This window comes from Neofelis nebulosa, chromosome 8 (genome assembly GCF_028018385.1).
Source record: "Neofelis nebulosa isolate mNeoNeb1 chromosome 8, mNeoNeb1.pri, whole genome shotgun sequence".
Lineage (NCBI taxonomy): Eukaryota > Metazoa > Chordata > Mammalia > Carnivora > Felidae > Neofelis > Neofelis nebulosa.
The window spans coordinates 9,833,019-9,842,799 of NC_080789.1; positions in this window are offsets into that span (position 1 = coordinate 9,833,019).

The following is a 9,781-nucleotide window of genomic DNA, read 5'->3' on the forward strand; positions in this document are numbered from 1 at the left end:
GACCGGCCCAGAGGGCTTCTCAGAGGAAGTGACATTTGAGCTGGACCTGGAAGGGATTTCCATAGGGCCCAGGGTCTGGCGTTGTAGCCAAGGAAGCTGGGGGTGGGGAGGGGCAGGGCTGGGGCTAGGGCTGGGTGAGGCACACCCGTGTCAGCAGGGAGGGAGCCACGGAAGCTTCCTGCAGGATCGTGATGCCGTAGAGCCAGGAACAAAGGCCTCTTCTTCCAGCTCCGAGGACGAGGACTCGGGAGAGGCAGCCGGAAGCCAGTAAGTAACCTGCTTTGCTAGTCAAGGGTGGAGCTGGGCCGTGGCTATGCCGCAGGTGCACGGGAGAGCAGGGCCTCCTAACCCAGCTCGTCACCCCCATCTCGCTCCCCCAACGGCAGCCAGAAGGACTGTGCTGTGCCCCAGCTTAATGCCCGCCTGACAGCCCCCCACTGCCCCAGGGTAAAACCCAACTCCTCACCCTGTCAGCAAGGTCCAGCTGCCTCGACACCCGGGGCCAGCCTTGACCCTCAGGTGGGCAGAGCTGCTAAGCCAGACCCCCGAGGGCACTTCCTACCCCCGTGGCGACGTTTCCACGGCCACCGGGCTGAGAGCTGTACCCCCAGTGTGACCTGCTGGGCCCGCCCTGTTGGAGGAGGTCTGGGTGCGTGTCTGTGACTCTTGGAGGAGTCCAAGAGGACTGTGGCCTTGGGTGCGGTCAAGTCCCACCTGCGTGCCCCCACCCCACATTCCCCAACTCCCAGCCCTGCCCTCCCCAATGCTATCTCCTCCTTACAGCCCGGAAGTCTGGGGGAACCCGGCGCAAGCTAACTGTCGTGTGCGCCCCGTGGTAAACCGTCCCCGAGCCCACGAGGAGAGACCAGGGAGGGGGCCTCTTGGCTCTGCCATGAGCTGGCTGGGTGTCCCAGGGGCCAGCCACTCCCTCTCTGGGCCCATTGCCTCTTTGTGCCCAAGGGCTGACCTTCCAGATGGCACAGTTCAGCCCCCGTCCCGTCCACCCCGCACGCAACGCCGTGCTGTCCTTTTTCTCCAAGCTGAGTGGCCTCCACTACCGCTAGGAGCCTTCTGGGAGGCTGTTCTCGCTGCAGCTGGCGGTGCGGGGCGACCTCTTGTGGCCACACGTGGGCATAACAAGGCTCAGCCGCGACCGTCCCCCCGGGGCCCACATGAGGGCGCTGGGAGGGCCGGCGGGGCTCTGCCTACACCCTGCTCTTCTCCAAGGCCCAGCCAGGCCCCCTCTTCAGGTTCATCAGGCCCAAGTGGGAAGAGGTGTGGTGGCTTTGAGTGAGCTCTGCCTTCCGATCGTGACTCACAAACGTTTATTAAGCGTCTACTGTGTGTCCTGCATGCGGGGGCAGCAAGCTATGACCCAGCCAGGCCTCAGCACGCCCACTTCAATCCCTGAGCCCCCTCCGGTCACCCCGCCTGCTCAACAGTCCCCACCTGGCAGGGCCGCGGGAGCATGGAGGGGCAGGTGCTTAGGACCCGGCCCAGGGCAGACGCCAGAGATGCGGCAGGTCTCTGCCCCCCCTCATCCTCCACCCGTTCCCACCTCCGCACTCCATCGCCCCTTTGTCCAGAGGGTTATTCCGAGGGTTTCCCCCTCGACCCCCAAGCCCCAATACCTTAGCACCTCCCTCTGTGCTGGAGTGCCCCCTCTGGGGGGGCCACTTGGGCTCTGACTCTCACTTTAGCCTCCGGGGGAAGAGGCCAAATTAATACAATTTGATTGGGAAGCTTTCGTAGAGCGAGGGAGCACTCTAGAAGCTGCCTTTCAGGCCCCTTTGGATTTTCCGCTTAGAGGGTTTACCCCAAGCCGGGCAGGGCGGAGCCCCTACCCCGCCTCCATGGCCAACACAGGCCAGAGGACTTGGGTGCAGAGGAAAATGCAGGCAGGGCCCGTCCCTCTCAGCGACACCCCACCCCCCCGCCCCAGAAGCCATCCTGGCCTTCTGGCTTCCCCCCCCCCCCCCCCCCCCCGTCCAGAAAGCAAGAAGGGACACCCTGGCACGTCTCCATCCTGTGGCTGGGAGCGTCGCCTCCAGAGGAGAGACACCCCCACCCCCACCCCGAGCCGACAGTCACCCTGGGAAGGAACACTGGCCACACTCCACATTCCCAGAGGAAAAAAAAAAACCCAAAAAAACCCAGGAATGTTCCTCCACAGCCACTCACACATCTGTGATCGGACCTGGTGAGGCAGGGTGAAGAGGCTGAAGCACAGAGAGGTTAACTACCCTGCCCGGGGCCACACAGCCACTAAGAGCTGAGCAGAGAGGTGAGTCCAGAGCAGACTGTAAGTGCAGTGTTCTTCAGAGACAAACCACCCCCCTCCCTTCGCCCAGGCCCCTTCTGCTGGACCGTCTCTCTTGACTTTAATTTTCTTAATGTTTATTTATTTTTGAGAGACAGAACATGAGTGGGAGAGGGGCAGAGAGAGAGAGAGAGAGAGGGAGACACAGAATCCAAAGTAGCTTCCAGGCTCCGAGCTGTCAGCACAGAGGCCGGCGTGGGGCTCAAACCCATGAACAGCAAGATCACGACCTGGTCCGAAGCCGGACACTTAACTGACTGAGCCACCCAGGCGCCCCTTCTCTCTTGACTTTAGAAAGGCCTTCCTGGGGCGCCTGGGTGGCTCAGTCGGTTAAGCGGCCGACTTTGGCTCAGGTCATGATCTCACGGTCCGTGAGTTCAAGCCCCGCGTCGGGCTCTGTGCCGACAGCTCAGAGCCTGGAGCCTGTTTCAGATTCTGTGTCTCCCTCTCTCTGACCCTCCCCCATTCATGCTCTGTCTCTCTCTGTCTCAAAAATAAATAAACGTTAAAAATTTAAAAAAAAAAGAAAAAAAGAAAAGAAAGGCCTTCCTGCGGACCATTTTTGGAAGGAAGCCAGAGAAGAGGGAAGGGAGCTAGCGTGTAAGGGCAAGACTGTGCCACGACATCGTTCTAGCCACACTGTGGTCCCTTAAAGTGGGCGTCTTTATTCCACTTTGGCAGATGAGGAAACTGAGGCCCAGGGAGGCAAAGCTGCCCCTACAGCCATGCAGCTCCCTCACAGGTGCAGGATTCTGTCCCTGGTGCTGTGGGCAAGGTGCCGAGACACCCCCTCCCCCAGGACCAGCCGGTCTCGGGCCCAGCATGAGGCTTCCAGTGCTGGGCTCTGGGGCCGAGGGCCGGGTGAGAAGTGGGGGGGGGGCCTTCTGTCGAATATCAGGCTGACCCAGGATCGGGAGACCCCTGCCCACCTCTGCTGCTTCTCTGCCTTTGAGCAACACGGTTAGAACGGGTGGCTTTTCTCCTGTCTCGGTGAGCCTCTGAGGCCAGGTTTCTGGAAGCCCGGGGCCCCGGGAGCACAGCCAGGGCTGCGGGTCTCCATCTTGCCCCTGGGTTTCCCTGCCCCCCAGAGGGGGCACCTGGAGGGTAGAAAGGGCATCTGCTTTGAATCAGACCCTCTGGCCTCACCATTCACCAGATGCTTGCCTCAGACAAGCCACTTAATTTCTCCAAGCTCAGCTTCCTGTAAAGGTGGTGGTCAGCCTATATCTCACATTTTAGAGATTTAACTGAGCTGATAGGTGTTAGGAGAGTGAACCAGGGCCTGATGAGTGCGTGTCCTTCTTTCCCTCTTTTCTGGGACAGAATCCTGGAATTCTGGAGGGTTCCCCCAGCTGGGGGCAGAAGGGTGAACATTGTCAAGGTGACCTGAGACGGCACACTACTGACAGAAGGCTCTGCAAAATCTTCTTCACACGCCCAGGTGAGCGGGCCCGGCCTGGGGACACAGCGCACTGAGAGTCCCCCCCCATCCTGGGCCATGCCCCGAGCTTCCCCTCCCCGTCCTGTCCCCCATGTGGGCTGCATCCCCCTCCTCCTCCCGGGGACCCCATCTCCATAGTGGACGCAGACCGTGGTCCTCTGGACTCCACCCACTGTGCCTGTGAGCCTTCTGCCTGCCAGCCCAAGACAGAGCCTCGGACACTGGCCCATCTCTGGCAGGGGACAGTGCTAATGAGGAAGGCAGCAGAGGGCACAGAGTCCCGTGAAGGGACTCACAGCCCACCCTGGGGTCCAGGGGGACTTCCTGTAGGAGATGCCATTGTCAGTAGGATTTGAAAGATTTAAGTGTGTGTGTGTGTGTGTGTGTGTGTGTGTGTGTGTGTGTTAGGGGAGTGTTAGCCAAGACAGGAAAAGTGACATGGGCTGCCAGGTAGAGGTCACAAGCAGAGGCGTGGAGGCTAGAAGCAGCCTGACGGTGTGAAAACGGTAGGCAAGTCCCTGTGGCTGTCACTGGAGTTTGAGAAAGGAAAGGAACAGATTGGGGGCGGGGGCACAGGGAGGAGGCTCTGGGGCAGGGCTTGCTGGCCTGAGTCGTTCCAAAGTGCTGGTGCCATGACCTTCGCTGGCACCGCAGCTAAATGATGAGGGGACCCTTTTGTGTTTACTGCGTTATCTTCGCTTGTGCTCTGAACAGTAAGCCTGGGGGCTGTGGGAGCAGGCTGGGAAGCGATGCTTCTGTGACCGAAAGGGATCACGTGCGCTGCATGCTGCTGTCCCCCAACTTCTTCCTGGGTACACGGGAGGCCTGAGCCAACTCGAGCCCTCTGATGCCCGTGCTCTGGTCACTGCAGCACAAGAGGGCTTACGCTCCTGTGCCCCCTCTACTACTCCGCCGCGCCCCGGCAGCTACAGAGAGGGGACACATCATCAGAATCCGGGCACAGGTGTAGCTGGGATCTGGGGAAAGTGGCAGAAGGTGGTGTAAGGCCAGAGCCCAAGGGAGTTACCGCTGTGTGGCAGAATGGGGGGCGGAGGCCCTCCCGCCCCCAAGCCATCCCCAGCACTTGGGCGGGCTGAGCCCGGAGGGACAGGAGCCAGGCAGGTCCCTCCGAGGCCTGGCACCGCCTTCGGCTCTGCTCCCCGGGCAGCCAGCAACCGCGCACGCCCCTCCGGCCGCAGTACTGAGCCCGGGCTGTGCGGCGGGCCTGGCGCAGCCCCTGGAGATGCTCTTCCAGCAAGAGCAAAAGGCCAAGTGAGTGGGCACAGACCTGTCCTCTAGAATAGCTCTGGTCGAGGCCGTGGACAGAGGGTGCCCACTGGGCCCCTCTCTCATTGCCCGTGTGGTTCCTGCACCTCCCTCTGAGCTTTCAGGCAGCCCCTGGCCAAAGGAAACGAAACACGTGCCCTGGATTCAGAAGGCTCTGGTTTTGTCAGTAACTGGCCACGTGACCTTGGACGAATCACGCATCACATCCCTTTTTCTCATCGGGAGACAACAATGCGCACCAGGGAAGGCTGTTATTTATTCGCTCAACTGGTATTTACTGAGCACCTGCTATGCTAGGCTCTGGGGGAATAGCACAGTGAGCCACTCTTATTAGGCAATGGGGGTCACCATCCAGAAATCCAGGCTTCCAGATGCCAGCCAAGGGCCAGCTTGGAAAGCAGGTCTCTGTCTCAAGGCTGGTGTACTAATTCTTTTCTGTGTAAGGTGGGGAGGGAAGGCCACAGGGCCGGGGGGTGGGGGGAGGTGCAGACAGAGGCCATGCCATGCGGGCCCTCGAGGCCAGGCTGGACCTGACCTTGGGCTTGATGGAGCCAAGGACAGGTGGTAAGCCAGAGGCAGGGGACAAAGTCCAGCCTGTGCTTAAGGAAGATTGTTCTAGAACCTTTGTGGAGGCTGAAGAGAAAGTGTGGAGTGGGCACAGAACCAGATTGCTGCAGAGATCATTCAGAATGCAGTTCTGGGGCTGGAGTTCTTAGGGGAGGGCGACAGCATGAGGGGCCCCAAGGGGCAGAGGGACTGTTGGGCAGGGAGGAGGAGGTCACACTGCGCTGAGGGGTTCCCAGGGGAAAGGTTGGAGCCTAGGAGGGAAGAAGAAGGGGGACAGGATTCAAGGAGCTGGTCTCGGGAGGGAGGCTGGCAGTTAGGGGTGAGGCATGAAGTGGAGCAGGGACCCAGCTCTGAAGGATCTGGGGTGGGGGGCTGACAGCTGCGGAGGGGCCGGAGAGGGAAGACTGAGAAACTGCCTGAATTTCAAATAAACGCGGACCACCCTGGCCCCAAGAGGAAAGCTGCCAAGAGCGTGACAAGAAGGCTGAGTCACAGGAAGGGAAACTTCTTGAGCCCACAGCCCCTGACCACCAGGAAGCGATGGCATGCGGGAGTCTGAGCACAGGGAGGCCCTGGGCTTGTGGCTGCCGACCCGGCTGGACACTGTGCCCTTGGAGGTGCTGGCCGAGAAGTTCATGGGCTGGTAGGGCTGAGCCGAGCAGGTGACCACAGGTGGCCTCTGCTGTCCTGCCCCGCCCCACTTATGGGCCACCAGAACCAGTCAGCCAGATTGGCCCACGCCCGCGGAGGTACATACCCCCAGGAAACAGGGGCGGGGCACAGGAGAACTGAATGATCTGGGGTCCCCAGATTGAAACGCCCCCAGCCACGCCCAAGGGCTCACAAGTCCTGCGCCCTCTCTGGGAACTGCACCGAGTGACTCATGATGGGACCTTCCTCCCCGTACCAGCTGCTGCGCTGACAGCTGGGTGCTCAGGGCCGAGGGCCCCTGGGAGGTCTGTCCCTGCGTGGGAGAGGCCTGCTGGCCAGACCAACAGTAGCAATGCTGTGAGGACCGCTGCCCCTGTCGTCCGGTGCAGCCCTCTCCAGCGGGACCGGCTCTGGGTCACTGGCAAAGCAGGCACGTAGTCGGCATCGGGTGAACAAATGCTTCGTAAATTAGAAAGCAGTCGACATTGATCGAGCACTTCACTCTGTGCCAAGCACTGGGCTAAGCTTGTATGAAGTAGACACGTCAACGCCATCCCCATTGTACGGATGAGGACACTGAGGCTGAGAAGGGCTGATTGATGGGCCCAGCAACGTCCCCACAGGAGGGGGAGCAGGTGGTGGGGATGTCAAGGGGCTGAGAGTCATTGGCAGGAGAGACAACCTCACGGGGGTATCAGGCAAGTTCTTCTACATGAGCCCATGAGCAGTGGCCCAGGGGCCAGTGCCCTCAGAGGCCCCAGTGCTGCCTCTGACTGGCCTCCTGACCGCAGAGGCCGGGCAAGCCATTCGGCCAGACGCCTTGCAGGGGGCAAGGAGTGATCATCAAAGTTTCCACCGAGTGCCAGGCACTGGCCTGTCTAGAGCTCATGCTATCCCTGGGCGCTGTGGGTGACTGGTGTTCCCATTCCAGAACACAGTGTGAGAAATGCCTGGACAAGGGGATGAGGGATGCCGGAACATGGTACGGGAGCCTTTCCTCCCGCCTGGGGAGTTTGGAGGCAAGGAAGCAAGCCTCCATGGGACAAGTGACATTTGAGCCCATCCTTGAAAGCTTCGTAGAGATTCATCAGGCCGAGAAATGGGGAAAGGGCATTCTAGGCCAGTGCGCGGCCTGGGCAAAGGTGTGCGAGCGGGAGGGGCCCTGGGTGAGGCCAAGGAGGGCTCAGCTCTGGGGAGTGCAAGCGGGGCACTCAGGGGTCTGCGGCTGCCACACTGGGGTGTGGGGTGTCTGCAGGCTGGGGAGTCAGGCAGTTAGCGGAAGCAGGTTTACTGAGCGGTTATTAGGAGGCTGGCCCTGTAACAGGCGTGGGGGGACAGAGACGACTAAGGCACAGTCACCCATAAGAGCCTGGCTGGGAGTGTCCTTCTGTTCCAGGTCCCTGGCGCCCGGCTGGCCCACTTAGTAACCTGGCCCCAGTACCTTTCCTTCCTCGGACTGGCCTTTCCCGTCCATAAAACAGGCTTAACTGTGCTTGCCACCTAGTGACAGAGCTCTTTGAGTTCTCGGGATGAAAGATCCCATAAATGTGGAGTCCTGTCGCCAGCTGGGGCAGGGTGGAACGGGGAGCCCACATCAGATCCCAAGGAGATAGAGAAACAGCCCTGGGGGGTGGGAGGGCCCCAAGATCCTCTGAGGCCACCCCCTCCTCCCCCATAGCTGCCAAACGTGTTCCTGCTGCCAGGAAGCCTGACATTAAAGTCAAGTCCTCCCCCACTGCACCCCCAACAAGGATGCTGTGCTCGTGATGATTAAGTGACAGACGCAGACACCCTTGGCTGCTGACCTGTGCTGACAGCAGAGAGGAAGTAGAGGTGGCCTGGGCAGCAGTGAGGTGGCTGGAGGCTTTACTGCCACTTGTGTGTCACTTGTGTGCACGACTGAGCGCTATGGACCCGTCCCTGGCACGTGGGGCAGGCAGAGGGGTACACAGGTCATTCCACCTCCATGTGGGCGCCCGGGTCTCTGGAAGCACAGAGAAGCTCCCTGACTTGACTATGAGCCCACGACAGACCAGGAGGCTGACCTCCTCCCTCGTCTTCCCAAAGATCTCCAGTGGCAAAAGCCCTTGATGTTTGAGCAGTTTCTCTCCTCACTCGACCTCACACACGAGGAAACAGAGGCCAGGGGGCCTTGCTGACTCGTCCAAGGTCACACACAGGATGGTCGCTACTATTCACATTTTATGAGCGAGGCAAATGGCTCCGAGAGGCCAAGTGGCCGCCCCCGGATCACAGAGCAAGCAAGTGGGGCACCTGGCCTGGAGCCAGGGCTGCGGCTCCTGTATCCTCCTCACTTTTTATCACTCCTACCCTGACGCCTCACTTCCTCTGGCTGGTCTGGGTGAGAGCCGGAGAGTGTTCTGTGGCCCAGGAGTGCCCCGGTGGGCCCGTTCGGGCTCCCCCCCCCCCCCCCCCCCGGCTGAGCTGTTCCTCGAACATCCCCAGCGCACGGCGAACTTTCCCATCAGGCAGAACAGGCATGGCACCCAGGGCCCACGGAAATGTTTTCATTTTCATCCTTTTAACGCCAGAAGGAAAATTACATATAATAGTAATAAATATTTACTCATGAATCAAGCCTACATTGCAGTACTCTTTCGGCCAATGTGATCATAATATATAACTTTAAATATATATATATATACATATATATATATATATATATATATATATTTATGGGGGCACCCAGAGGGCTCAGGTGTCTGACTCTTGGTTTCAGCTCAGGTCATGATCTCATGGTTTTGTGAGTTTGAGCCCCGCATTGGGCTCTGTGCTGACAACATGGAGCCTGCTTGGGATTCTCTCTCTCTCTCTCTCTCTCTCTCTCTCTCTCTCTCTCTCTCTCTCTCTCTTTCTCCCTCTCTCTGCCCCTCCCCTACTCATGCTGTCTCTGTCTCTCTCAAAATAAATAAACTTTATATATATGTACATATATACATATATAATATATATGTATACGTATAACTTTATATGTGTGTGTGTGTGTGTGTATACACATACATATAAAATGAAGGAAGGAGCCACCAAGGCAAAACTGTCTAGCGACAAGGAAAGCCATCGTGTGGCCCCACTGCAGCGTCTACACTGTCAGCCCCCTTGTTCCAATGGGCAAAGCTGTCCACCGCCTGCCCTGCCACTGTGTCTGAGATGATGAGAGAGGGGAGGAGCAAGAACGGGGCCGAGAACGAGGGCAGAAGCGAGCTGGGGGAAGACTGGCCAACTGAATGGCGGCCGCACAGGGAAGAGCCCAGAAGGGCAGAGCGTTGCTGAATGAGTGGACGGCAGACAGGCGAGGTGCCGAGAGATGGGGAGACGGGTCTGCGTGTGATCTCACAAGTCCGATGGGTGGCATCAGTGACGATAGTCAGGACGGACGGAGGGGCACGGCACAAACGCGGCAGACCTCAACAGCAAAGGCGAGAATTTCTCCGGGGCCCTTGTTACTTTTCTGTGGCTGCTGTAACAAGTCAGCCCAAATTCGGTGACTTATCAGC